Genomic DNA, 25,312 nt, shown 5'->3' on the forward strand with positions numbered 1-25,312 from the left:
AGAGACTTCTACAGAGACTCTCTGAAGTCTACATTCTTTTTCTTTGTTGTTTTTTCTTACATTCTTTTCTTTATGCAGATAGATTACCTTTCTCTGTCCTTATGCCATTTTTGCTAAATTCTAGGCAATGGATTATGAGTGGAAGTAATTGACACTATTTCCATAAAAACTTTCTATACCCGTTCCACCATGCCTTTTTTTTTTCTCCCACTTGTCAATGGCTGAAATTGTAAGGACTACCAGAATAATCCCATGTAAACTTCAAAAGTTTTGTATTGCAGAAAAGATAACTAATTAGTACATGTGTTCTGTAACTTAATTTGAAGGTTCTTGGTGAGAGGTATTTAGCAATATGACACACCACTCACACATATAAATTTTCAGTCATTCTTTATGAAAGATTTGAGGAGTGTTTACCTCCATGTGCCATGAAAAATGTCCTTCAGAAACATTCAGGATATGGCAAATATAATCACTTAGAAGTCCGAAGGCCTAGTACAGGATCTGATTATGAAGGGTATGCGGATCTATTTAAACCATATCCTAAGGCCTCGGCAATATGTATATATAATATGTGTCCATATTATATGTAGTACAGGGACCTTATATTTATAAACACAAATATTTTGTATATATATAATATTTTATAAATGTGTGGGTATGTATAAAGTGTTTTAGGCAGTGGGTCCTCCAACTCCATTCCACATGTCTTTTATTGTGTGGTGATTCAAGCTTCATTGTTTTAATTAACTTAAGACATGTTTAGTCTCACTGTCCAGCTGTAGTGGATCTTTAGGTCGTATCTAATTTTATCAAAAACCATAGCCTCAACACCACTTACTGCTATGTATAGTTTGTTCTAGGAAATGGTTTTGTGTGGAACAATGTTTTAATACTAACTTTAAGAGTTTTTTATCTATCATTGCTAAAGTTTTGTCATAGGGGGTACAACAGAGGTGATAGATGCACAAGTCAAAATTTCTCATACCATCTGGATCATAAATAAAACATCTTTATTATAATTAAGCATTTACATGACTCATCTTTCTTTCTAGTATTAAATATCATAATTAAAAGCAATCATGAAACCCAGTATCACTACAGAATAAATCCAATTGCTGTATTAAAAGAAAATACTGGGCGCCTGGGTGGCTCAGTTGGTTAAGCGACTGCCTTCGGCTCAGGTCATGATCCTGGAGTCCCGGGATCAAGTCCCATATCGGGCTCCTTGCTCGGCAGGGGGTCTGCTTCTCCCTCTGACCCTCCCCCCCTCATGTGCTCTCTCTCTCTCAAATAAATAAATAAAAAATCTTAAAAAAAAAAGAAAATACTTAAGTTCTTTTTTTAGCTTATATTTTTTCACTAATTAAATCAAAAGCAATACAGCATAGATGTTGTTACAAAATACCATATTTTTGAGCAGATGTAAAACCCCCTTTTTTTCAAGGCTCTTAAAAAGTACAATCAAGGCACATTTGGATAATGACTTAAGAGTGACAGGGCTGCTAATCATATCTATTTTATATGTATCCAATCATCACAATAATAACTGCATAATTTGGTGTGCACAATCTAAATAGCAGTTCATGGTATGGTAATAGTCATTTTAATTTTTGATGTTTAATCAGTTGTTTATAGGAATATAGTCATTTAATGTTTTTATTGTTTATACGGATATGTAATTTCTCCTCATTTTTACTCATTCCTTGATCTGCAGTTAAGCATATGTAATAGTCACTGCTGAAATTCCTTTTCATTGTATGCACTACATAATATGCTTTAGGCACAAAGCAAGAGAAAATAATGGAGCTTTCAAATAGTTATGCTTCTTGTCTCCAATGAATGTAAGATAATTGCATTAAGGAAGAAAAGCAAAATGTTGTGCTTTTACCATCAGGAAATGGTTATCATTGTCCAACAAAGAATAAAATAAACTATGTAGATTAAGACTTTGCCTTGATCCAACATGAATCATGCACAACTAACACATTTATCCCAAATGTCTTTGAAATAGAAGAAAAGATTCCTTATTTGAATGAAGAGCTGGAAACAGGTTAAGCTGTATTGCAATAAAAGTAGAAAAATAAGAATCTTTTGTCAAGAATACAAATTGCTCTTAACTTCTTTGAGACAAAAAAACAACAACAAAAAAACAAAGAAATGTAATGGCCATGTCCATGTCCATGTAATAGATTTAAGGAAAATAATAACACACAGATAAAACATGCATTAATTAGGTCATGATTTCACATACACACATGCACATACACACATATACTTTTATGTGTACTTTGCAGGTGCAAACATGAAAAGGGCTTATAGAAAAAAGCTTATTTATCTACACAGATTCCCATATACACATAAGCTAATTTATGTGCATGTATAATTTTTAATTCTTATTACAATCCCATAAATAAAGACCAGCTTAATCTTATAAATTGAGAGCCCATGATTTAGGTAGTTTAAGTAATTTACCCAAACTGACCAGCTAACATATGTCAAAGCAAGGAATCATTTCAAGTTTGTCTGACTATTCAACCAATACTTTTGAACACTTCTGTGCAATACAGAATTCAAAGTATAGGCTGAGATCAGATGCAAGCTTACATAAGTGTTCAGTATATGAAGGAAATTTCATCCTCTTAAAATTTGTTACAGTACAGTAGAAAATTGCTGTGAAAAATATTCTCTTTAGAACATATACATATTATAAAATAAAAACATCCATATATTTGAAATAAATTTTTTCATTAATGAAAGCAATTTCTTTCTACTGAAATTTCTTGAACCTGTATTTTATACATAAGACTCAAGTGCAAAAAAAATGTTTTCATATAGTATCATATATTTGCTTACATTCTCACTTAATGTTTATTTAAATTTGTTACAACAAAATTCTAAACACTGGTATATCTACTACTATTTTTCCTGTAATGTGCATTCACTATATTACAATACCACTATAAAAAGATACTTCAATAATCTTGTAGAAAAATGAGCAACAAGTTAATACTAATCCCACATTATTTGGTATAATTATTCACACAATTGTTTTATTCAGCAGATATTTATCTTCTACATGTCTCACAAAATTCTATTTGACAAGTAGATAGCTTTTTTTTTTTTTTTAGAGAGAGAGATAATGTTCTTGAGCAGGCGGAGGGGCAGAGGGAGAGAGAGAATCTTAAGCAGGCTCCACACCCAGTGCAGAGCCCAACTCAAGCTCTATCTCACAACCCTGAGATCACGACCAAAGCTGAAATCAAGAGTTGGCCACTTAACTGACTGAGCCACCCAGGTGCCCCTCAAGTATATAGTCTTGAACAAAACAAAATTTCCATTCTCATGGGGTACACATTTGAGGCCAGAGTGGGGAGAGAGAAAAGTACAGATGACTGAAAAATAGACAAAACAATATTTCATGTGCTTATATGTGCCTTGAAAAAGAATGTTGCATGGTAAGGAGGAAAGACGACAATGAGGAATTCTATTTTACATATGATGTTCAGAAAAGAAAAAAAAAAACCTGTTATGAGATTTGAGAAGAATCTAATATGAACTATATCATGTTCATATCCTAAATCCTGGAAGTCTTAATATGCATACAAATATAAAGGGAGTAAGGAAAAAATTAGAGACAATTTTCTGTTTCTAAACTTTTCCTTAATTTTTGAAGACTAAATGGCTCATACAATTTAAAATATTCATATATTTGTTCCATTTCTAATACATGATTTGACAGTGATCTGATCAAAGTAGCCACACTCCTTCCTTTACTGTCTTACCACAGGAAAGATTTTTTGTTTTTTGTTTTGTTTTGTTGGCAAATGTTTTATTTTTTTATTTTATTATGTTATGTTAATCACCATACATTACACCTTTAGTTTTTGATGTAGTTCCATGATTCATTGTTTGTGTATAACATTTTAAAGATGTTATTTATTTATTTGACAGAGAAAGCAAGAAAACACAAGCAGGAGGAAGAGTAGAGGGAGATGGAGAAGCAGCATCCCTGCCGAGCAGGGAGCCTGATGCAGGGCTCCATCCCAGGACCCTGGGATCATGACCTGAGCCGAAGGAAGACACCTAACTGAGCCACCCAGGCTCGCTAGGAAAGATCTCCATCAATTAAATTTAAAAAAAAAAATGGAGATGTGGTAAAATAAGAAGCAATTTACGAAAAGAAATATCTTTTTAAGGAAAAATAATGTGATAATATTTCTAGGATATTCTCCACTTAAATATATTGTACTATCTATTCAAATGTATAAAAACACTGAAAAATGTTTAAATTTTTTATTAATAAGTATCTTTGGGGACGCCTGGGTGGCTCAGTCGGTTAAGCGTCTGCCTTCAGCTCAGGTCATGATCCCAGGGTCCTGGGATCGAGTCCCGCATCGGGCTCCCTGCTCCGCGGGGAGCCTGCTTCTCCCTCTGCCTCTGTCTCTCATGAATAAATAAATAAAATCTTTTTAAAAAATAAATAAAAAAAATAAGTATCTTTGGATTTGGTGCAGTAATTTGTAACAAGCCTGTAATATATGATTCTGTTGTTTCCAAGACCAGATTTAGTTATCATTTGGAAGGGACAAAGGAACAAAGTTAAGCTTTCTTTCCAGGAGATAAACTACATATAACAAGCAGTATAAAATCTTGATAGCTTTCTTATAGAAATCTATTAGCTTGAAAAAAATAATGTTTTTATTTTTTTATTAAATTTTACTAGTTATGCAACAAATCCCTGAAATAAAAAGGAAAATATTGTATAATAAACATAATACTCAAACATGTATGTCAGTTTTTCTGTATCTAGAAAAACAAAATAAATATATTTTTAGTCTTAAGATTTATTTTTTTGGCTGCTGGCTGGTGAAAAAAGTTGCTTTTCAGAAAATGATTTTTCCATTCCACCATCATCTTTGAACTACAAAATACAAATGTAAGAGATTTGGGCAACTAACATTATTCCATGAGAAAAGCTATGATGGCTCATAGCATAGACTTTGGAGCCAGACCAAAAACCATGGTCCTCAGAGAATATATTTAACCTCAGTTCATCTTAATTTCCCTATTCGAAAAGGCAAATTGTACTTACTCCCTGATAGAGTTGTTGTGAGGTTTTTAGTAAATAGCATTTTGTAAAGGTTTAGCATGGTGTGGGGCACAAAGTGCAGCAGTCTAGTGGACCACTGAAAATCATGGGTTCTGGAATTAGAAAGATGGGGTACAAATCCACGTTACATACCTGACTAATTACTTACATGACTACAGCGAGGCTAATCACTCTAGCACTCAGTTTCCACCTCTATGCAATTGGGATTTTTAAAATTCTGATCTATTCTATGATCACACTGATGTATGTGACCGGTGCTCATTAACTGGGATATTCTAAGTAGAGTTCTCAGCACAGTTAGTGCTTCATTGTGCTTCATCCTTGTTAATTATTGTCACCTGACACATCATTAGTAGCAGCAGGAGGGGGAGTGAAGGAATAGTAAATGCCTAATGTGATCTATGGTGATGATAATGATTATTTCTGATAAAGATAGTATTCAACTACTGGAAATTTTACTTCAAAAAATGTCTTTTTTAAATAAAAAAAAAATTAAAAAGTTTTTGTGCTTTCTAAGTAATCTTTTAAGAAGACAAATGTCTATTATTTTGTCCAAATAGAAAAATCAAGGTTTTTTTTTAATCTTCATATAAATAAAATTGACAGAAACTAAAGTTCATTCTATTTAAATAAAATTGCCTATGGTGTGTGTGGCACTAGTTTGAAAATATATGTAAATATAATATATCATAATAGGAATGTATTTGTGTTTATAACAATTTTATATGTAATTGCAGCAGATAGGGGAAATTGTCCTTCATGGTATAGATTATAAAAACACAGAACAAACATTCTGTCTTTTCCTGTGTAGATTGGTTGCTACAATTGAAGATTTGAAATTCCCGTATCATGCTGCCTTTGGCCATATCATTTGCACCTAGAATTCCTTTAGTTTCCTACTTTCAAGGACTCATTATTAAGTATAAGTCAAAATTTTTAGGAATAGAAAATTCTTAGAAAAAATATCCCATTAGATCAGGGATTTTGTCTATTTTGTTACTGCTGTATGCCCGCTACTGAGAATAGTACCTGGTAAATAATGCATATAAGTCTATAATTACTTGCCTAATATGAATGGTGCTCTTATTTTATTTACTTGTTCAGTTTTCATACTACCTTTGACCTCATACAAACCCTAAGTCTAAATTCATGGTCTATGTGTCCACTGTTAATGTGTGTGCCATTTTTTTTTTTTTTAGATTGATTTGAGAGAGAGCACAAGCATGAGTGGGGGGAGGGGCAAAGGGAGAGGAAGAGAGAATCTACAAGAAGATTCCCCACTGAGCGTGAAGCCAGACATAGGGCTTGATCTTATGAACCTGAGCCGAAACTAAGAGTCTACCGCTTAACTGACTGAGCCACCCAGGCACCCTGATTGTGTGTGCCTTTTTGAGGATTTCTTCAGTCACAGTAGTTTGAAGTCAAAGACTATCCCTCTATTAAGATGAACCGGGAAATCCCACAGCTATCTCCGTCATTGAAGATTCTTTTCTCACTCTCTGTGGCTTATGATAAGCAAATATGTCTTTTGTTTGTTTGTTTGTTTTAAAGATTTTATTTATTTTTATTTGAGAGAGAGAGAATGAGAGAGAGGGAGTACATGAGAGGGGGGAGGGTCAGAGGGAGAAGCAGACTCCCCACTGAGCAGGGAGCCCGATGCGAGACTCGATCCAGAGACTCCAGGATCATGACCTGAGCTGAAGGCAGTCGCTTAACCAACTGAGCCACCCAGGCGCCCAAGCAAATATGTTTTTAAAGTAGGATGTCCCCAGAAAAACTCTCATAAACAATAAAACTCCATCCAGAATTTTGTGAGTTGGGTCTGATGCCTTAGGTCAAGATCACTGAGTTGTAATATTATTTGAAAATGTGCGAAGATTTGAGTAAGCATAATTAGCAATACTGCCAAGATCTAAGAAACTTAAACCATCTATTACCCAGTCCTTTGATGCACTATCAGTATACTTGATGGGGGCATGAGGAAAGACTGGCTCAATTTGATCAGACATTTTAGAATATGCTTGTTTTATTGGAGTTGTTAGAAACATAACACTCATATTTATTCAGTGAATCTGACATGTATTTTGTGAGTAGTTATTGGGCAGCTAGTAATGTACATAGTAAAATATTCCCAAAGAAATATAAGGTCACTAATAAGCAAGTACTTACAGCTGAATTACATATTCTGAATATTTTGAGTATATTAGCATACATTTTCAAGCTTCAGAAGCAGTGTACTTTCAAATATTTGTTGTCATTTGCCATAATTTTTTGCCAAATAATAACCAAATTAAAAATAATTTTATATTTTTTATTTTATATTATATTTTATATCTGTAAGTACTATCTAAAAGTCAAACTCTGTTCTAGATACTTAGAATACTTAGATACTAAATACTAGAATACTTCGAATATGAACAGAAGAAAGATCCCTAAATTTGTGGAGCTTACATTCTGGTGGAAGAGACAAAGAATAAGTACATTTGAAAATGGTTATTTTATTATTAGAAAAACAGAGAAACCAGAAAAGGAAAGAACATGACCATGTGAGAGTTGGTCTATGGGAGAGTGATAAGAAATTTAATACTGAGTAATTGGGATATGTCTCATTGAGAACTTAATATTTGGGCAAATGTTTGGATGAAGTGAAGCAGTTAGCCATGTGGATATCTAGGAGAACAGTGTTCTAGAAAGGGAGAAGTGTGGATGCAAAGGCTCTGAGACTCGAGAACATCTCTCACGTTCAAGGAATAAAAAATAGGCCAGTCAGTTGAATGGGAGTTTGGGGAATGGGGGAGGGTGTGGATGACATTGAAAATTTAATAAGGAATTCAAATCCTGTAGGCACTTGATACCACTAAAGGACTTTGGTTCTTATACTGAATGAAACCGAGATACCAAGGTTTTGCAGAGCAGCATGATTTCACTTGCCTTTAAAACAATCAGTCTGATTGTTGAATTTCCATAGCATTGTCAGTAAGTATCACATAGGTTATAAACATTCTTCCACTTTTTTTTTAGAATTATTTTTCCAAAATGATCATGAAAACTTAATTTCTATGATATTGAGGTCTAAATATTATGCTTTATGCTAACTCCACAGAGTGTCTGGTGGTGTTGGCCATGTAAGTAGGAATTTAAAAAAAATAAATAAATAAATAATATTTTGATTAAGTGTAAAATTATTTGTTCAACTAACAAGTGTTTTATAACTTCCTGTTAAAAGCCTAATACTGAAGGTACAGTAGTGAACAAAGAATATGAAAATTGTTGACCTCGATGTAACTTACATGTTGAGATAATCCACGTGTCGGTGAATACATGCAGCTTTTGCTTAAAATCTGGGGGATAAAGAGAACTCTTTTTACGAAATTTCTCTTTCCGTAATATTTTGATTCTAGTGTTTATGAAAATACTACACAAATCTGCAGGTATTAAGAGGACAACAGATGGGTGAGACTCTGCTCACAATTCAATCACATTTTTTAAAAAGATGTATATATTTTACAGAGAGAGTGTGTGTGCAAGCAGGGGGATAGGCAGAGGGAGAGGGGGAGGGAAAGAATCTCAAAGAGACTCCCCATTGGGCGCAGAGCCTAACACAAGCTCGATCTCATGACCCTGAGAGAACATGATCTAAGAGCATGACCTGAGTCCATGATCTGAGCTGAAATCAGGAGTCAGATGCTTAACCAGCTGAGCCACCCAGGTGCCCCACAATTTAATCACATAAATAGTAACTCATTATTAGCAGGCTCAAATCACATGGTGATTCAGTGCATAGTAAAACCTCTGGTCCTTGCTGTCTTGCTCTTTTGGAGTCTTGAGTAGCTTCCACTGCTTGTGTCCTTGAGGGTGAGAAAAAATCTTGTTTTTGAATTCTTTCATTATCCTACTCTAGAAGTCCAGGTAAAAGTGGTTCTATAAAATGTGATTACATATTTGAAAGTTTTACCACATAATTTGGAAAATAAAGTGCTACAGATAATGAAGTATTTGCATATACTAGAAAACCAATCTGTGAGCTTCAACTCCTTATCTGTAATATTGACATACTACTAAAGCTACCTCACTAAATTATTATGAGAATTTTAAAGATAAAGGTGTGGTGCCTTGATTAGCCCTGAATTCACATCTTTTTATTAATTAAAGTAGTTACAGATATTATTTCACCATCAATTGTAATTTAAATTATGAAACGGTTAAACGGCCTTTTTTTTTTTTTTTTAAGTGAGTTATCTCCATGAACAGAATTTGTCAATTTTATCAGCCTTTATGATATTCAGGACAAATTGTATGATATTGATTCCTAGCCCAGTTCTTAGAAACTGTATCTACTTCAACATTCCAATGTGTATCTCAATTGCTTTCTTAAATTATCAAAACAAAATTTAACCTGTTTGCAGAATTATAATGTATATATGTGTATACAAAATTCACTCTTAAAACACATTTTTTAATGAATGAGCATAAGATAGATTAAGAAAATGGAAAATGTAATACTGTTATATGGTAATTATATTATAAAATAATTTTATTTTCTAGAATTCTAGATGATGACAGAGCTAGGATCAACCACTTAAGGATCCATCAGTATAAAGTACATCTGAAGGCAAAACAGGATATTTTGGTGAACACCAGAAGTGGTTTTAGAAAAGAGAAAATTGAATTAATAATTTTTTTTTCTAAAAGGTTCTCATTTGGCAGGTTCAAAAAGCAGATGGCTCATTGAGACTGACAGAAGCTTATTAAGATTTGAAAATAATGATTCTGTCTATTGATTTTGCAATGCCAGTACAGTTCAACCCATTAGAGAAAGGTAGTTTGTTGTAAAAAACTAGTGTATTGGGATTGATATGGAAATTAACTGGTTTCCTTTCTATAAACACAGAATAAAACTATTTATAACATTTAATATAAAAGAGAATATAGTTGTTTCAAAGTGCAAGGTGCAATGCCAAAAGTGAATTCAGGCTATTTATTGGCTTGCAACCACCATGAAATCACTTCTTCCAGTGAATAATGTATTATTTGCCTTGGGCCCAACGGAAATTGAGTAAAAAGCTCAATATTTGGTGGCCTTTTTTGAATATTGAAGGGACCACATCCAATATTTAGAGATATTAATTGGTTCTAACTACCAAATCATTGTTTTCTTGATCAAAATTCACTGCACAGTAGAGTAGTAAACCCTAGTATTTTGAATTACACTGCATGTAAAACACTTCCATATATATATATTTTTTTTTTGCTTTAAAAAAAAGTTTGATGATACAGTTTTAACTATAGAATCTGCCAAGGAAACTCTGATCAAGTGGAGGTTGCATACCTAGGAGCATACTAAGTGGAATAAAAAAGAAAACATCCACAAAATACTTTAGGTGGTTATAGCTTCTGAGAGTCATTCCTATCTTCTTCTGACACTTTGCCTCTGACGTAATGAAACAGGTATAATCAACACAGCATAAGGTAAATAAAAGAAGAAGAGACTGTGATTAATAGATAAAAATGCTAAAGTAGCTGAAAACAATAATTTTGGAAAGCTGTTGCATGACATCTTTTCAATGGTAAAACAGCTCACTGGCTGCTGTGGCTAAGGATCTGCCACAAGAATTGTCTGAAAAAGAATGCACTGACTCATCAGCAATAGCCACATGGTTATTAGATAAGAACAAAGAAATAGATGTATTACAATATGGCAGCAGGAGCTGTGGGAATTGCTGTATTTCTAGACCCTAAGATTTTGGGGCTACATAGGTAGTTAAAAATCTGCCCAGAGGAAGATTAGCTGGATAACTATACTACAGACCTTATGGAATATAAGCTATGGACACAGAAAACCAGTTGCATGAGCTAGATGGACCTGACAAGCCACATACCACATAGAAATAGATCTATTTGAGATGATTCCCTTGACAGCAAAGTCTATGATGACACTTTTGAGTCCAAGGCTCATCTACTCTATAGATGAGACTACTTCCAGTGAAGTTTTTAAAAGGCAACATCTTGAATTACTGTCAGATAGATTGCTTTGGTTTTCTATTCATGGTGCCAGATGAGTTTAAGGGAGCATAATCCAATAAAAACATTAAAATTAATTTTAAAAATTAAAGAAAAACAAACATTTTAATGGCTTTCCTTTTGTGGTTCCTCCAAATGAAACTACAAGACAGGGCTGATAACAAATATTTTTTTGTTTGTTTTTCTTCAATTTGGACCTCCTGCATAGATCTCTGATCAAAGAATGCCTACACAGATTCTGTAGTGTATAAATGACAAAATATCACATTATAAAATATTCCTTTCCCATCCTTTTGTATTCCCAGAGCAATAAGTTAAATGAAGATTGTACTGGGCAGATAAAATAATTATTATATAAAATGAGTGGGCTTTGAATGGGACATGAAGGGATGACTTGTGAATTAGAAAAAAAATACATATAAAGATTTTATGAAGGTTTAATTAAAGCTTAACAACTGTGCTGTATTACTTAAAGGTGTTAGAATGATGATATGGAAATATCTTGCCTATTACTTAAGAATATCTCACAAAGTAACATCAAATCACCTATTAATACTTCCTACTAACAGCTTCCTCTTTGTTTTACTTTATCTAACATGTGATGAATTGACATTTGTAGAAAATAAGGGGGGAAAACAGAAGAAATTGAACAGTTAGGGTCAAAATAGAGTAGTAAACTAAGTAAATATCTAGTGAATATTATTATATTAAATATATGGTGTTTCAGTGCATGAACATTTATAAACTGAGAATTTTCAGGAGTGACAGCCAATGTAGAAAATCTAGATGGTGTTATGGAAAATTGCATAAAACCCTTTGCATTGGTTTAACAGTCTGGTATAATATTTAGAAACTGGACTGTGTAATTTCTATGAGCAGTTAAGCATAGAAAAACATGGCTGAAATAATGATGAACACAGAATTTACACAACTTTTTGTTTGTTTTTATCCTTTAATGCCCATATTGTGTTCATAATGTTCTAAGTATTTGTGGTTGTTAGAGCAAAATAAATTTGAAAATTTCCATGGGGGGGAAGCGTTATCTATCTTTAAAACAAAACAAAACCAAACAAAAACAAACTCAGGTCACTTTTCCTATGGTTGTTTCCTGCCCTTCCCTCACTGCTCAATGCATTTTCATTAACACCCACCACACAGTCCATAGGCAGACATCTGTGTTCCTGTCTTTAAGAAATTTTATCCTACAATGTTTCTTCATGACATTCCTGCCTATTACATAAATCAAACAGACATTCAACCCCTTGGAATGGAATCAGAAACCCACAAAGCTGACTGCTGTCAAGACTCATAAGGAATGCAATTAATAAATTTATTATTTAGGAGGGGAGCTGTTTGCTTTCCAAAAATCCATGAAAATTGGAATGCTATCCAGAGTGTATATCAAAGTAACTAAGCTAAAAGTAGCTTTTTATCTTCAGGTTCACCTTTTTGATAGTCATTATGTTTTCTGCTTTATCTATGCTTCTGTCAGCTCTGCTAGTGTCAGAACACCAATCAACAAAGATCCATTTAGTACCAATTGTGTGTGTGTGTGTGTGTGATGAAAAGACAAATTTCTGCCACCATGGAGCATATGATCCAGAGTTTAAAATTCATATTTGTACTTAACACCAGAAATGTAAACATTTATAAAATTGAAAAGGAAATAGATGATAATGATGCTAAAGAGAAAATCTTAATATTAAAAACAGTAAAATTGACATGTCTATTATTAGAAATAAAATATAGTCATATATTAACTAAAGTAAAATTTAATAAATATCTGGGGGAAGTGATGTCATCAAGATGGCAAAATGAATGGTTCCTTATTGATTGTTAAAGGTAAATGCATAGTCAAAACCAGATTCTCTAAGAGTGTAATGGAGGTACATAAATTATTTACAACTCTAGTTTAAAAGTTAAAAAACAAGCCTATTAAAAATAACTACAATAATTTGTTATTGAATGTGCTGTATAAAAAAGATATAAAATATAAAAACATCAATAACCTATTGTTATAGACGTATAAATTTCCCATACAGTAATGATCTTAAGTTGTTATCAACTTAAAATAGAATGTTATAACTAACATATTTTATGTAAGCTTCATGGTAAATACAAAAGAAAAATATGTAGTAGATACACAAAAGATTTTGATAAAGGAGTTAAAGCATACTGCCACAAAAAGTCATCAAATTACAAATGAAGAGAACAAGACAGGAAATAAGGAACAACGTACCTACAAAACAGAAAACAATAGAGAATCAAAACAGATAAACATGGGGCAAAGAAAAAAAAAGAGGGAGGCAAATCATAAAAGACCCTTAACTATAGATAACAAATTGGGTGTCGGGTGCCTGGGTGGCTCAGTAGTTAGGTGTCTGCCTTCAGCTCAGGTCATGATCCCAGGGTCCTGGGATCGAGCCCCACATAGGACTCCCTGCTCAGTGGGGAATCTGCTTCTCCTCCTCCTTCCTGCTCCTGTGCTCTCTCTCACTATCTCTGTCTCTCTCAAATAAATAAATAAAATATTTAAAAAGAATTTTAAAAATTAAAAAAAAAAAAAATAAACACTATACCAGGGCGCCTGGGTGGCTCAGTTGGTTAAGCCTCTGCCTTCAGTTCAGGTCTTGATTGTAGGGTCCTGGGATCGAGTCCCATATAGGGCTCCCTGCTCAGCACGGACTCTGAATGTCCCTCTGTCCCTGCTCCTCCCCCTCTCTCATAAATAAATCTTAAAAACAAAACAAAACAACAACAACAAAAAACACTATGTCGGTGGCACCTGGGTGGCTCAGTCATTAAGCGTCTGCCTTCGGCTCAGGTCATGATCCCAGGGTCCTGGGATGGAGCCCCTCATCAGGCTCTCTGCTCCACGGGAAGCCTGCTTCTCCCTCTCCCACTCCCCCTGCTTGTGTTCTCTCTCGTGCTGTGTCTCTGTCAAATAAATAAAGAAAATCTTTAAAAAAAAAAAATAAAACACTATGTCAAATGAACCTAACAGATATATACAGGACATACCATCCAACAGGATCACAATAAATATTCTTCTCAAGCACACATGGAACATTTTCTAGGATAGATCACATTTTAGACCACAAAACAAGAGTCTCAAAAAAATCAAGAATATAGAAAGCATATCAAGTATCTTTTCCAGGCAAATCATATTAAACTAGAAATCAATAACAGAAGGAAATCTGGAAAATTCACAAATACACAGACATACACATTTTTAAACAACCAAGAAATAAAAAAAAAAAGACAAAATGGGGAAAAAATATACCTTGAGACAAATAAAAATAAAAAATTATACCAAATCTTATGGGAAGCAGCAAAGCAGTTATAAAAGGAAAGTTTATAGGCATAAATGTATATACCAAAAAGAAAGATTTCAAATAAACAACCTAATATTACACCTCAAAAAAACTAGAAAAAGAACAAAGTAAACCCAAAATTAGCAAAAGGAAGGAAAAAATAAAAATTAGAGCCATAATAAATGAAATAAAGAATAAAAAAAAAAACCTAGGAATTGCTTTTTTTTTTTTTTTAAATATTTTATTTATTTATTTGAGAGAGAGAATGAGAGAGAGCATGAGGGGTCAGAGGGAGAGGCAGACTCCCTGCCGAGCAGGGAGCCCGATGCGGGACTCGATCCCGGGACTCCAGGATCATGACCTGAGCCGAAGGCAGTCGCTTAACCAACTGAGCCACCCAGGCGCCCCTAGGAATTGCTTTTTTAAATGGTAAATAAAATTGGCAAGATTTTAGCTAGACTAACTCAGAAAAAGAGAGAGGACTCAAAATCAGAAATGAGAGAGGAGACATTATAACAGAAACCACAGAAATACAAAGGATCAAAAAAGACTATTATTAACAGATATATGCCAACAAATCAAAAAGCCTAGAGGAAATGGACAAATCCCTAGGCATATACAACCTATCAAGACCGAATCATAAAGAAATATAAAATCTTTATATATAAAATATGAAATATTAAAAAAAAGGTCAATAATGAGTAAGGAGATTGAATCAGTAATAAAAACCTTCCAACAAATAAAAGTCCAGAATCAGATGGTTTCTACAGTGAATTCTACCAAACATTTAAAGAATGTTTTTAAACTCTTCCCAAAAAGTTGAAGAGGATGGAACACTCCCAAGCTCATTTTACAAGGCCAGCATTATCTTGATACCAAAACCAGATAAGGGCACTACAAGAAAAAACAAAACAGCAATAAAAAGAACTATTGGATAATATCCCTGGTATATAAAAAATTCAGAAATTCTCAGCAAAATACTGCAAAACTGAATTCACCAGCACATTAAAATATCATAAACAATGATCAAGTGGGATTCATTCCTGGGATTTAAGGATGGTTGAAAATATGCAAATCAGTAAACATGATGCATCATATTAATAAAATGACTGATAAAAATCATATGATCATCTCAATATATGCCGAAAAGGCATTTGACAAAATTCAACATCTTTTCATGATAAAAATACTCAACAAACTGGGTACAGAAGGAATGCACGTCAACGTAATAAAAACCATATATTGCAAGCCCATAGTTAACAACATACTCAATGGAAAAAGGTTGAAAGTTTTCCCCTCGAAGATCAGAAACAAGACAAGTGTGTCCACTTTCACCATTCTCATTTGACATAGTACTGGATCTCCTAGCCAGAGAAACCAGGCAAGCAAAACAAATAAAAGGCTTCCAAATAAAAAAAGGAGTAAAATTTTCTGTTTATAGATGACATGAATTTACATGAAAAAAATCCTAAAGACTCTACTAAAAAAAAATTTAGAATAAGCAAATTTAGTAAAGTTGCAAAATAGAAAATCAATATACAAAAGGCATGAGCTTTTTTCTATATGGAACGCTTCACAAATTTGCGTGTCATCCTTGTGCAGTGATCATGCTAATCTTCTCTATATCATTCCAATTTTAGTATATGTGCTGCCAAAGTAAGCACAAGACATGAGTATTTTAACACTCTAATGATGAACTATCTGAAAAAGAAAATCTAATTCACAATAGCATCAAAATCATAAAATACTTGGGAATAAATTTAACTAAGGAGATGAAAGATTTATACACTATAAACTATGACATTGATAAAGCAATTGAAGGAGACACAAATGAAAGATACTCCATATTTATGAGTGGTAAAAATTAACATTGTTAAAATGTCCATACTACACAAAGCAATCTGTAAATTCAATCCCCAGCAAAATTCCTATGTTATTTTTTACAGAGATAAACAAAAAATCCTAAAATTCATATGGGGCCATAAAAGACCCCAAATACACAAAGCAGTTTTGAGAAAGAATGAAGTAGAGGCATTACACTTCCTGTTTTGAAACTATACTACTAAGCCCTCATACTCAAAACAATAAAGTACCAGCATAAACACAGACCAATAAACAAGTGGAACAGAATTGATAGCCCAGAATTAAATCCTTTCATACAGTCACCTAATATTTGACCTAATTATTTGCCAGCATATGTAATGGGGAAAAAATAATCTGTTCAATAAATGATCTTTAAAACTAGTCACAGGGGCACCTGGGTGGTTCAGTCATTAAGTGTCTGCCTTTGGCTCAGGTCACAATTCCAAGGTCCTGGGATCGAGCCCTGCATCGCGTTCCCTGCTTGGCAGGAAATTGCTTCTCCCTCTCCCACTCCCCTGCTTGTGTTCCCTCTCTTGCTGTGTCTCTCTCTCTTTCTAATAAATAAAATCATTAAAAAAAAAAAACCTGAATAGTCACATATGACAGTATGAAACTGGACCCCTATCTTACATCAGTCACAAAACTTAACTTGAAATAGATTAAAGACTTAAATGTAACACATGAAACTTTAAAATTCCTAAAGGAAAACATAGGGGAAAATCTCCTTGACATTGGTCTTGCCAATAATTTTGTGGATATAAGACCAAAAGCTAAATAAATAAATAAATAGATAAATAAATAAATAAATAAATGGGATTACATCAAACTAAAGTTTCTGCATAGCAAAAAAAAAAAAAAAAAAAAAAAAAAAAAAATGAAAACCAAAAAAAGGGAAAAAAATTTTTAAAAATTAAAATTTAAAAAAAGGTTAACAAAAAATTAAAAGAACTTCTAAAATTTAATTTCAAAAAAAAAAAAATCTAATTTAAAAAATAGCAAAAGGACCTGAATAGACATTTTTTTTTTTTCAAAGAAGATATATAAATGACCAACAGGTACAGGAAAAGGTGCTCAACATAAACAATCAGGTCAAGGTCATTTTATTTTTTTACCTTTAAAAAACAGCAAGATATTACCCACTATCTGTTAGATACTATCAAAAAAACCGAAAATAACAAATTTTGGGAAATATTGGGGAAATGGGGAACTCATGCACTGTGGTAGGAATATAAATTTGTATGGAAAACAGTATGGAGATTATTCAAATTATTAAAAGTAAAATTACCATATGATTCAGTAATCCCACTTCTGGTATATACCTGAAGAAAATGAAGTCACTATCTCGAAGACATATCTGCACTCCTATGTTCATTATAAAATTATTAACTCTAGCCAAGACATGGAAATAACTTCAGTGTCCATCAATGGATGAACGAATAAAATAAGTATGGGATATATATACTATGGAATACTACTCAACCATGAAAAACTAAGAAATCCTGCCATTTGCAACAACATGGATGGAACTTGAGGACATTATGCTAAGTGAAATAAGTCATACAAAGAAAAATATATTATTGAAGGATTTCACTTATATATAGAATCTGAAAAAAGGCAAACTAATAGAAACTGAGAGTAGATTAGTGATTGACAGGGTGTGGGGATAGGATGGAGTAAGATGGTCAAAGGGTACAAACTTGCAACTATAATATGAATAAGTTCTAGAGATCTGATGTACAGCATGATAATCATAGTTAACAATACATGCATACCTTGTTTTACTGTGCTTCACTTTATTGCACTTTGCACATATCACATTTTTACAAATTGAAAGTTTGTGGCAATCTTGCATCAAACAGGTCTGCTGCCACAATTTTTCCAATAGCATTTGCTCATTTTGTGTCTCTGTGTCACATGTTGGTAATTCTTGCAATATTTCAAATTTTTTCATTATTACTGTATTTGTTATGGTGATCTGTGATCAGTAATTATGACTCACTGGAAACTCAGAAAATGGTTATCATTTTTTAACAATAAAGTACTTTTTTAGTTAAGGTATATACATTTTTTAAGACATAATGCTTTTGAACACTATAGTGTAAACATAATTTTTATATGCACTGGAAAACAACAACAAAAAAATACTAATTTGACTTAGTTTATTGAGATAATCACTTTATTGAGGTGGTCTGGAACCAAACCCACAATATCTCTGAAGTTTATCTCTATGGTACTATATACAAGAAAGTTGCTGAGAGAGTAGGTCTTAAAATTCCTTATCACACATGTACAAAAAATAATGGCAACTATATGAGATGGTAGATGTATTAACATTCTTATGTTAGTTATTTTGCAATATAGATGTATAGCAATTTATCATATTGTACAAAATTCACACAATGTTAAAACATTTGCAATGTTATAGGAAATTATTTCTTAAATTTACAAATTATGTCAATTATTTCTCAAAAAAGCTGAAAAAAAGCTTTTTATAGAATTAATCTATTTTTCGGGCGCCTGGGTGGCTCAGATGGTTAAGCGTCTGCCTTCGGCTCAGGTCATGATCCCAGGGTCCTGGGATCGAGTCCCACATCGGGCTCCTGGCTCCGCGGGGAGCCTGCTTCTCCCTCTGACCCTCTCCCCTCTCATGCTGTTTCTCTCTCGCTCGCTCTCTAACAAATAAATAAAATATTTAAAAAAAAAAAAAGAATCTATTTTTCAAAAAAGGAAGTAAGGAGGTAGAAACTGCAACTAACTCTGAAATAACAGAATATAAAATCCATTTTACTTATATAACCTGTGACCAAAACTATTACTTAGTTTACAATGAAGCAATACTTAATGAAGCATGGAGGATGGGCTATAAATAAGGCTGAAAGAAGTCAGTTTTAAGGTTTAAATTTAAAATCTTTTGAAATACTAAATTGACCATCCAGTTTTTCAAAGATAAATGTCTTAACTGCATGAATTTATTTCATACAACTCTATCATCTAATTTCATAAGAAAGCACCATACAAACAAGACAGACTTGTTTAAGTTTCTTTATGTTCAACAGTAAAGGATACTTCCCTAAAAATAAATAGAAAAAAAATCAGTGTATTTATTATAGTAATTATTATTCATAATGAGATTCATATTGAGTTATGGAATGCACATTTTTAGAGGGGGTAAAATAAAATGAAATATATTTTGGTAAATGTGTCTATGAATAGTCAATATAGTGCCTCATAATATAAATGAATATCATCATTTTGAACAATTTAATTACTACTATTAGAATTACTATAAGTATAAAAATAGCTATCATTTTAGCATGGAATATGAAACTCTCATGCTCCATGCTTCATTAAATCAACACAACTCTGCATAATAAGTATTATCATCACCATTTCACCTCAGTGAAAAAACTGAGGCTAACACATTTAGATAACTGGTTTATGATTACATGGCTAGTAAAGATGCATCACACTAATTTAGGCTTTATGATTTCAGAATTGTACTCTTTCCACTGCACATTCTATTACTCTGTAAATACTTGGCTTGTTTTCATTTAGTTCTTTAATTTTACTCATGTGGTGATGGCTTAAAGCTTCATTTAAAGGAAGCTTAGAAAATTCATTTAAGCAAAAGCTCCCAAGAATTAAAAATGTCATGCATCTGATGTAGACATGGATATCATTAGTTAATGGGTAACTATATATTTTCTACTCTAGTGAGATGACAGAATATCTTTCTAAGTTTTAGGCTCTGAGCGTTAAAAGGGCTTTGTTAAAATAGAAATATCGGGGCGCCTGGGTGGCTCAGTCGTTAAGCGTCTGCCTTCGGGTCAGGTCATGATCCCAGGGTCCTGGGATCGAGCCCCGCATCGGGCTCCCTGCTCTGCGGGAAGCCTGTTTCTCCCTCTCCCTCTCCCCCTGCTTGTGATCCTGCTCTCACTGTCTCTCTCTGTCAAATAAATAAATAAAATCTTTAAAAAAATAATAATAATAGAAATATCTATTTTACAATATTGTATTTTACAATACAAGGGTAACCAAAAGTCTAGGTCAGGTCACCTTAAGATAAATATTAGGAAACTGAGGAAACAAATGGAGATTTGAACACTGAAGTATGATATAATAGATGGCTTAAAGTACTTGGCAGACTACAGAAAGCCCTATAAAGTCTCCTTAGCCTAGCTTTACAGCTTCTGGGCTGTATATATATATATATATCTCCTATATACAGGAGATATATATATATATATATCAGATATATATATATTGAATTGAAAACTCATTTAACTGGAACTTTTTTTTTTAAAGATTTTATTTATTTATTTGAGACAGAGAGAATGAGAGACAGAGAGCATGAGAGGGAGGAGGGTCAGAGGGAGAAGCAGACTCCCTGCCGAGCAGGGAGCCCGATGCGGGACTCGATCCAGGGACTCCAGGATCATGACCGGAGCCGAAGGCAGTCGCTTAACCAACTGAGCCACCCAGGCGCCCTTAACTGGAACTTTTTGAGAAATAGAACATAGCCAGAACCATAGAAGACCTCTTTTTGTTAACAACCCAACCCCTTCTCCCAGTTTGTTAATATTCTCTGCTATTTAATATACCATTGTACAAATATGCCACTATTTATTTGCTGTTGTGAACAGAATGACTAGATCATCTGTATGCATATCCTGGTGCAAAAATTCATTTAATATATTTCATGCTATATTTCTAGGAATGGACCAAAGATTTATTTATCCTTAAGTTCTCTAAGTATTGTCCAACTTACCTAAAATGTTTTTATTATATATACTCTACCAGCAAAATATGGACGCTGTCATTATTTCACATTCTTGCAAGACATTTTTACTGTTGCCCAATATGGTGAATGCGTAACAGTATGTCATCCTAGGTTTTAATCTGTATTCCAGATTCGTAATAAAGATGAACAATTTTTATATATGAGGGGCCATTTGGATTATCCTTTCTGTAAAGAACATGCTTAAATCTTTTGATGTCTTAACACTGTGTCATATGCATTTTTTTAACTATAGTAGATCCTTCTTTTTTCTGCATGAACTTTTAGCTTTGTAGGTCTTCTCTATTTTATCTTCAAATTTGTTTTTGTTTCAAAATGTTTATATTTATTTTCATAGTTTGCTTTTGTTTTGTCTTATTTATTTATTTATTTGAGGGAGAGAGCAGGGAGGGGTAGAGAGAGGAGGCAAAGAGAATTTTAAGCAGGCTCTAGGCTCCTCATAGAGCCCAAAGTGGGGCTCCATTTCACAACCCTGAGATCATGACTTGAGCCAAAATGAAGAATCGGAGGTTTAACAAAGCAAGCCACCCAGGCAACCCTGTTGTGTCTTAAATTAGCTGCCATATCTTTAAAGTTCTAGAGTAACCATTTGGTTCATTTATAAAATTTTTCTCATCCTCATTTTTAGTTTCAGGTTTTTTTTTTTTTAAGATTTTTTTTTTTATTTATTTATCTGAGACAGAGAGAATGAGAGAGACAGAGAGCACATGAGAGGGGGGAGGGTCACAGGGAGAAGCAGACTCCCTGCCGAGCAGGGAGCCCGATGCGGGGACTCAATCCAGGAACTCCAGGATCATGACCTGAGCCGAAGGCAGTCGCTTAACCAACTGAGCCACCCAGGCGCCCAGTTTCAGGTTTTCTTGTTCAATTTACTGCCTTCTCATTTCTTTGAGCAGAGTAAGCAAGCCTATTTTACAATCTTTATTGATCATTTTAATATCATAATTCCTTGTGTCTATCAGATCTTGCTAATGCCTTCTTTGTGTGCTTTGTTACATTTTGCTGTGTCCAAGACATTATATTCGAAACTCTTTTTGGGTGGGGATAATTATGAGCTATAATAATGGTATTGTCCTCCTTGACAGGGTTTTCTCTTGCACCTGAGGCCCTACAGGACAATCATACTCCAAATTCAATGTTTGACTTTCTCAGTTTACACAGAAAGCAAGGTAGCCTATACTGCTTTTATTTCTGCTTCTCCTTGTGCTTTGGGGATCTCAACTTAAATTTGGGTTGTACCAAAGTCCTCAAATTTGATTGCTGCTGGGTTTTGAATTTTGCCCCTCTAGTATCAAGAGTCTATTAAAAGCACAACTCAGTGTGTTTTAGCAGTTTCAAAGGCTCTCAGAGCAAAAATGGCTTCAAGGCATATATCTCTAGGTTCTCATTATATTCTATATCTTGGCCCAGTAATTCCTCACTTATTTTTATAAACATTCTGATATTTTTAACATTGAAAGATATTTTGTCTGGATTTTTAGTTGTCCTTAGTAGGAGTTTTTAGATCACCATTACTGGAAGCAGCAACAAACATGAAAATATTTACAGTATTTTTTCACACCTCTTTGGCTTTGTACCTCCTAAAGCTGAGGCATCCTTCTCTAATTAGTTAGGCAAACTCCTATTTACCCTTTAAAACACAACACAAGAATTGTTTCATTTAGGACATGTTCAGGGATTACTCTTCCCCACTTTTTTTACCAACATTCCCACACACTCTCAGTTACCTGCATTTTGTTTATGATCTTTCATTCCCTATGTATATCAGCATCATCAGAATTTTGTTCTATTGTATTTTTACTAATGTTTTTGGCATATATATTTGTTTATGTGTTTGTCTTGTGGCATGTGAGTTTCTTGAATTTGGGGACTGTAACTAAGTCCTACTTATCTTTTAGAGTTTAATTAAATATTAATTCCATAGGTCCCTTTTCTTTCAAACCTGGGTTAGTTATTTCTTCTAATTCTTTGTTAGAACTTACCTTATTACAGAAACTTACAGCTTGTATTGTGACTTTAGAGTCTTTACAATTTTTTGACCAGAATAATCACCCATCCCTGAGATCTTTATGCAGCTTCATAGCTGATATTATTCAGAAATCTGTTCAAAACAGACTTTCTCAGAGCGGCCTTTTTGGACCACTCAGTTACAAAACCTCTTCTCGATCCCTGCTCTTTTTTAAAATGTGCCTTTTTTATATCAAATATGCATCACTATTAAAGAAAAACCAGTACTTTTTTTTTTTTTTCTTTAGTTAGCTTCCCTATTATCTATCTCTCCCATTAAAATGATTTCTTTGGTCTGGGCTTTTGTTTGTGCTCACCTTAGACCAGGCGCTCAATAAATTGTCTCCAAATGATTGAATTGTTTGCCTCCCTTGGCTAGATTCTCAACTTCATGAGGACAAGGATTGTTTCTTTTCAGACCTTCTTTATCCTCAATGCCTGTTATATCACAGTCACTCATGTGACTAATGAGAAAAATCGTAGAAACAAAGAGTTAAAACTACAGAAAAACCCTTTGGTTCAATAATACAAAACTTTCTAAAATTATTGTTGCTCAGGAATTGAACTTTGGCTGCACTTTTTATTATTTTTTTAAAATGATATCAAATTTAATTTAAATGGAAATACCTGAATGGTAAAGTAATAATAATAAAAAAAATTATAAAAGCAACTTGTTCCTTAAAGTAAGAGTTATATAGGGCATCTCTGCTAGAAGCAAAATTTAAAAAGGTCAAATATCTAAAGGCTTAGAAGTGGAAGTAAGAGCGTGAATTGTACTTCAATGCTCTTTTCTTTATATTCAGCAAACAGCTTCATTCACACCTTTCCAATTTTTCAACTGTTTTGACAAAGCCTTCAGAGGAGTTACGGCTGATGACAACCATCACAGACTAACAGGAGAAATTTTGTAAAGCATATTTTTCCCAAATTGATAAGGACATGGTGAAACTAAGCTGGATTCAAAGGAAGAATGCACAAGGACATGCTATACATAATAATGACTTATTTTAATGCTATATATAATAATGATGACTCATTCCAAAATGAGGACAGTTGTCAATAATGCCACATTCAGTAATCTATTTTACAATACCATACAATAATGACTTATAATAATGCCTTAGTTTTTCAGATATATCCATTTACTGAAATCACTAACAAAAGCAAACAAACAAACGGGGTTATAGAGGGGAAACATATAATCTAAAAATAGCACATGTTCACAGAGTGCACATATCCCAAGTACAACTATAGGCTCCGAGTAATAGTCAAAACAATAGTAAATGCATGAGTCAGACTCTACCAGTCAAATCATAAATGGGACCTTAACCGTAAATCCTTACCTTTGGATCAAGTGGGCATTGGGTGCTACAGATACTTCTTAACATCACACATATTCATGACTGTACTCATACTCCTCCATTCCTCTGCAACAGTCACCGTGTTAAAATGTGGAGACAGTTGACCCACTTGTGCTGGGAACTTGTAGAGAGAAGAAAATAAAGTAGATGATCTTGCAAAGTGTTTTGTCATTTCTAAAGATGCATGCACCAAATTACATTGAAATCGTAAGGAGTGTTTCAGGGAGAGCTATAGGATGTGGGTTCTTGTGTCATCCACAGAGATTAGGTCCAACACATACCTAAACTCTCCTCTAGGGCTTTCATAATTGTTTCCTCATTTTCCCCTCCTATGGGACCAGGAGCAACATAATGGTAAAGCAAGAAGATAAACTGAGATGCACATACCCTCTGGCACTCAATATTATCACAAGTTTGGCTTCCTGTGTCTCCTCATGTTACTTATTGATCTTAATGTCCCTCTGAAATCAGGGTACCAGGAATCTCAATCAGTTGTCATTTTCCTTTCCTAGGCCTGGAATTACCCAACAGCCTGATCATACCCCTAAGACTTTTTAAATATTTCTCTCATAATCTCCTCAGCTCAGTACATTATAATTTAATTCCAAAATGAGGATAGTTGTCAGTAATACCACATTCAATAATCTATTTTACAACTCCATGTACTTGGAACTATGAAAATATGATAATAACATTCATTCCAATAAGTCACCCTAAATTTATCATCATGAAACAAGACCTCAAGGAAGATCATTCAAAATCATCCATGTATTTGCAATTTATGGAGATAAAGCCTCTATCAATGGACTTCCCTGTGCTCAGGGTCGTCAAATTG

At 33.6% G+C, this 25,312-nt stretch overlaps 1 non-coding gene across 1 annotated transcript; it reads right to left on the reverse strand.

The window, feature by feature from the left end:
• Positions 1-16,005: 16,005 nt before the first annotated feature.
• On the reverse strand, positions 16,006-16,112 carry LOC123324153. The gene has a single exon (XR_006539645.1). It is a non-coding gene; the product is annotated as a U6 spliceosomal RNA (small nuclear RNA).
• Between the last annotated feature and the right edge of the window lie 9,200 nt (positions 16,113-25,312).

This window comes from Neomonachus schauinslandi, chromosome 2, assembly GCF_002201575.2.
Source record: "Neomonachus schauinslandi chromosome 2, ASM220157v2, whole genome shotgun sequence".
Taxonomy (NCBI): Eukaryota; Metazoa; Chordata; class Mammalia; order Carnivora; family Phocidae; genus Neomonachus; species Neomonachus schauinslandi.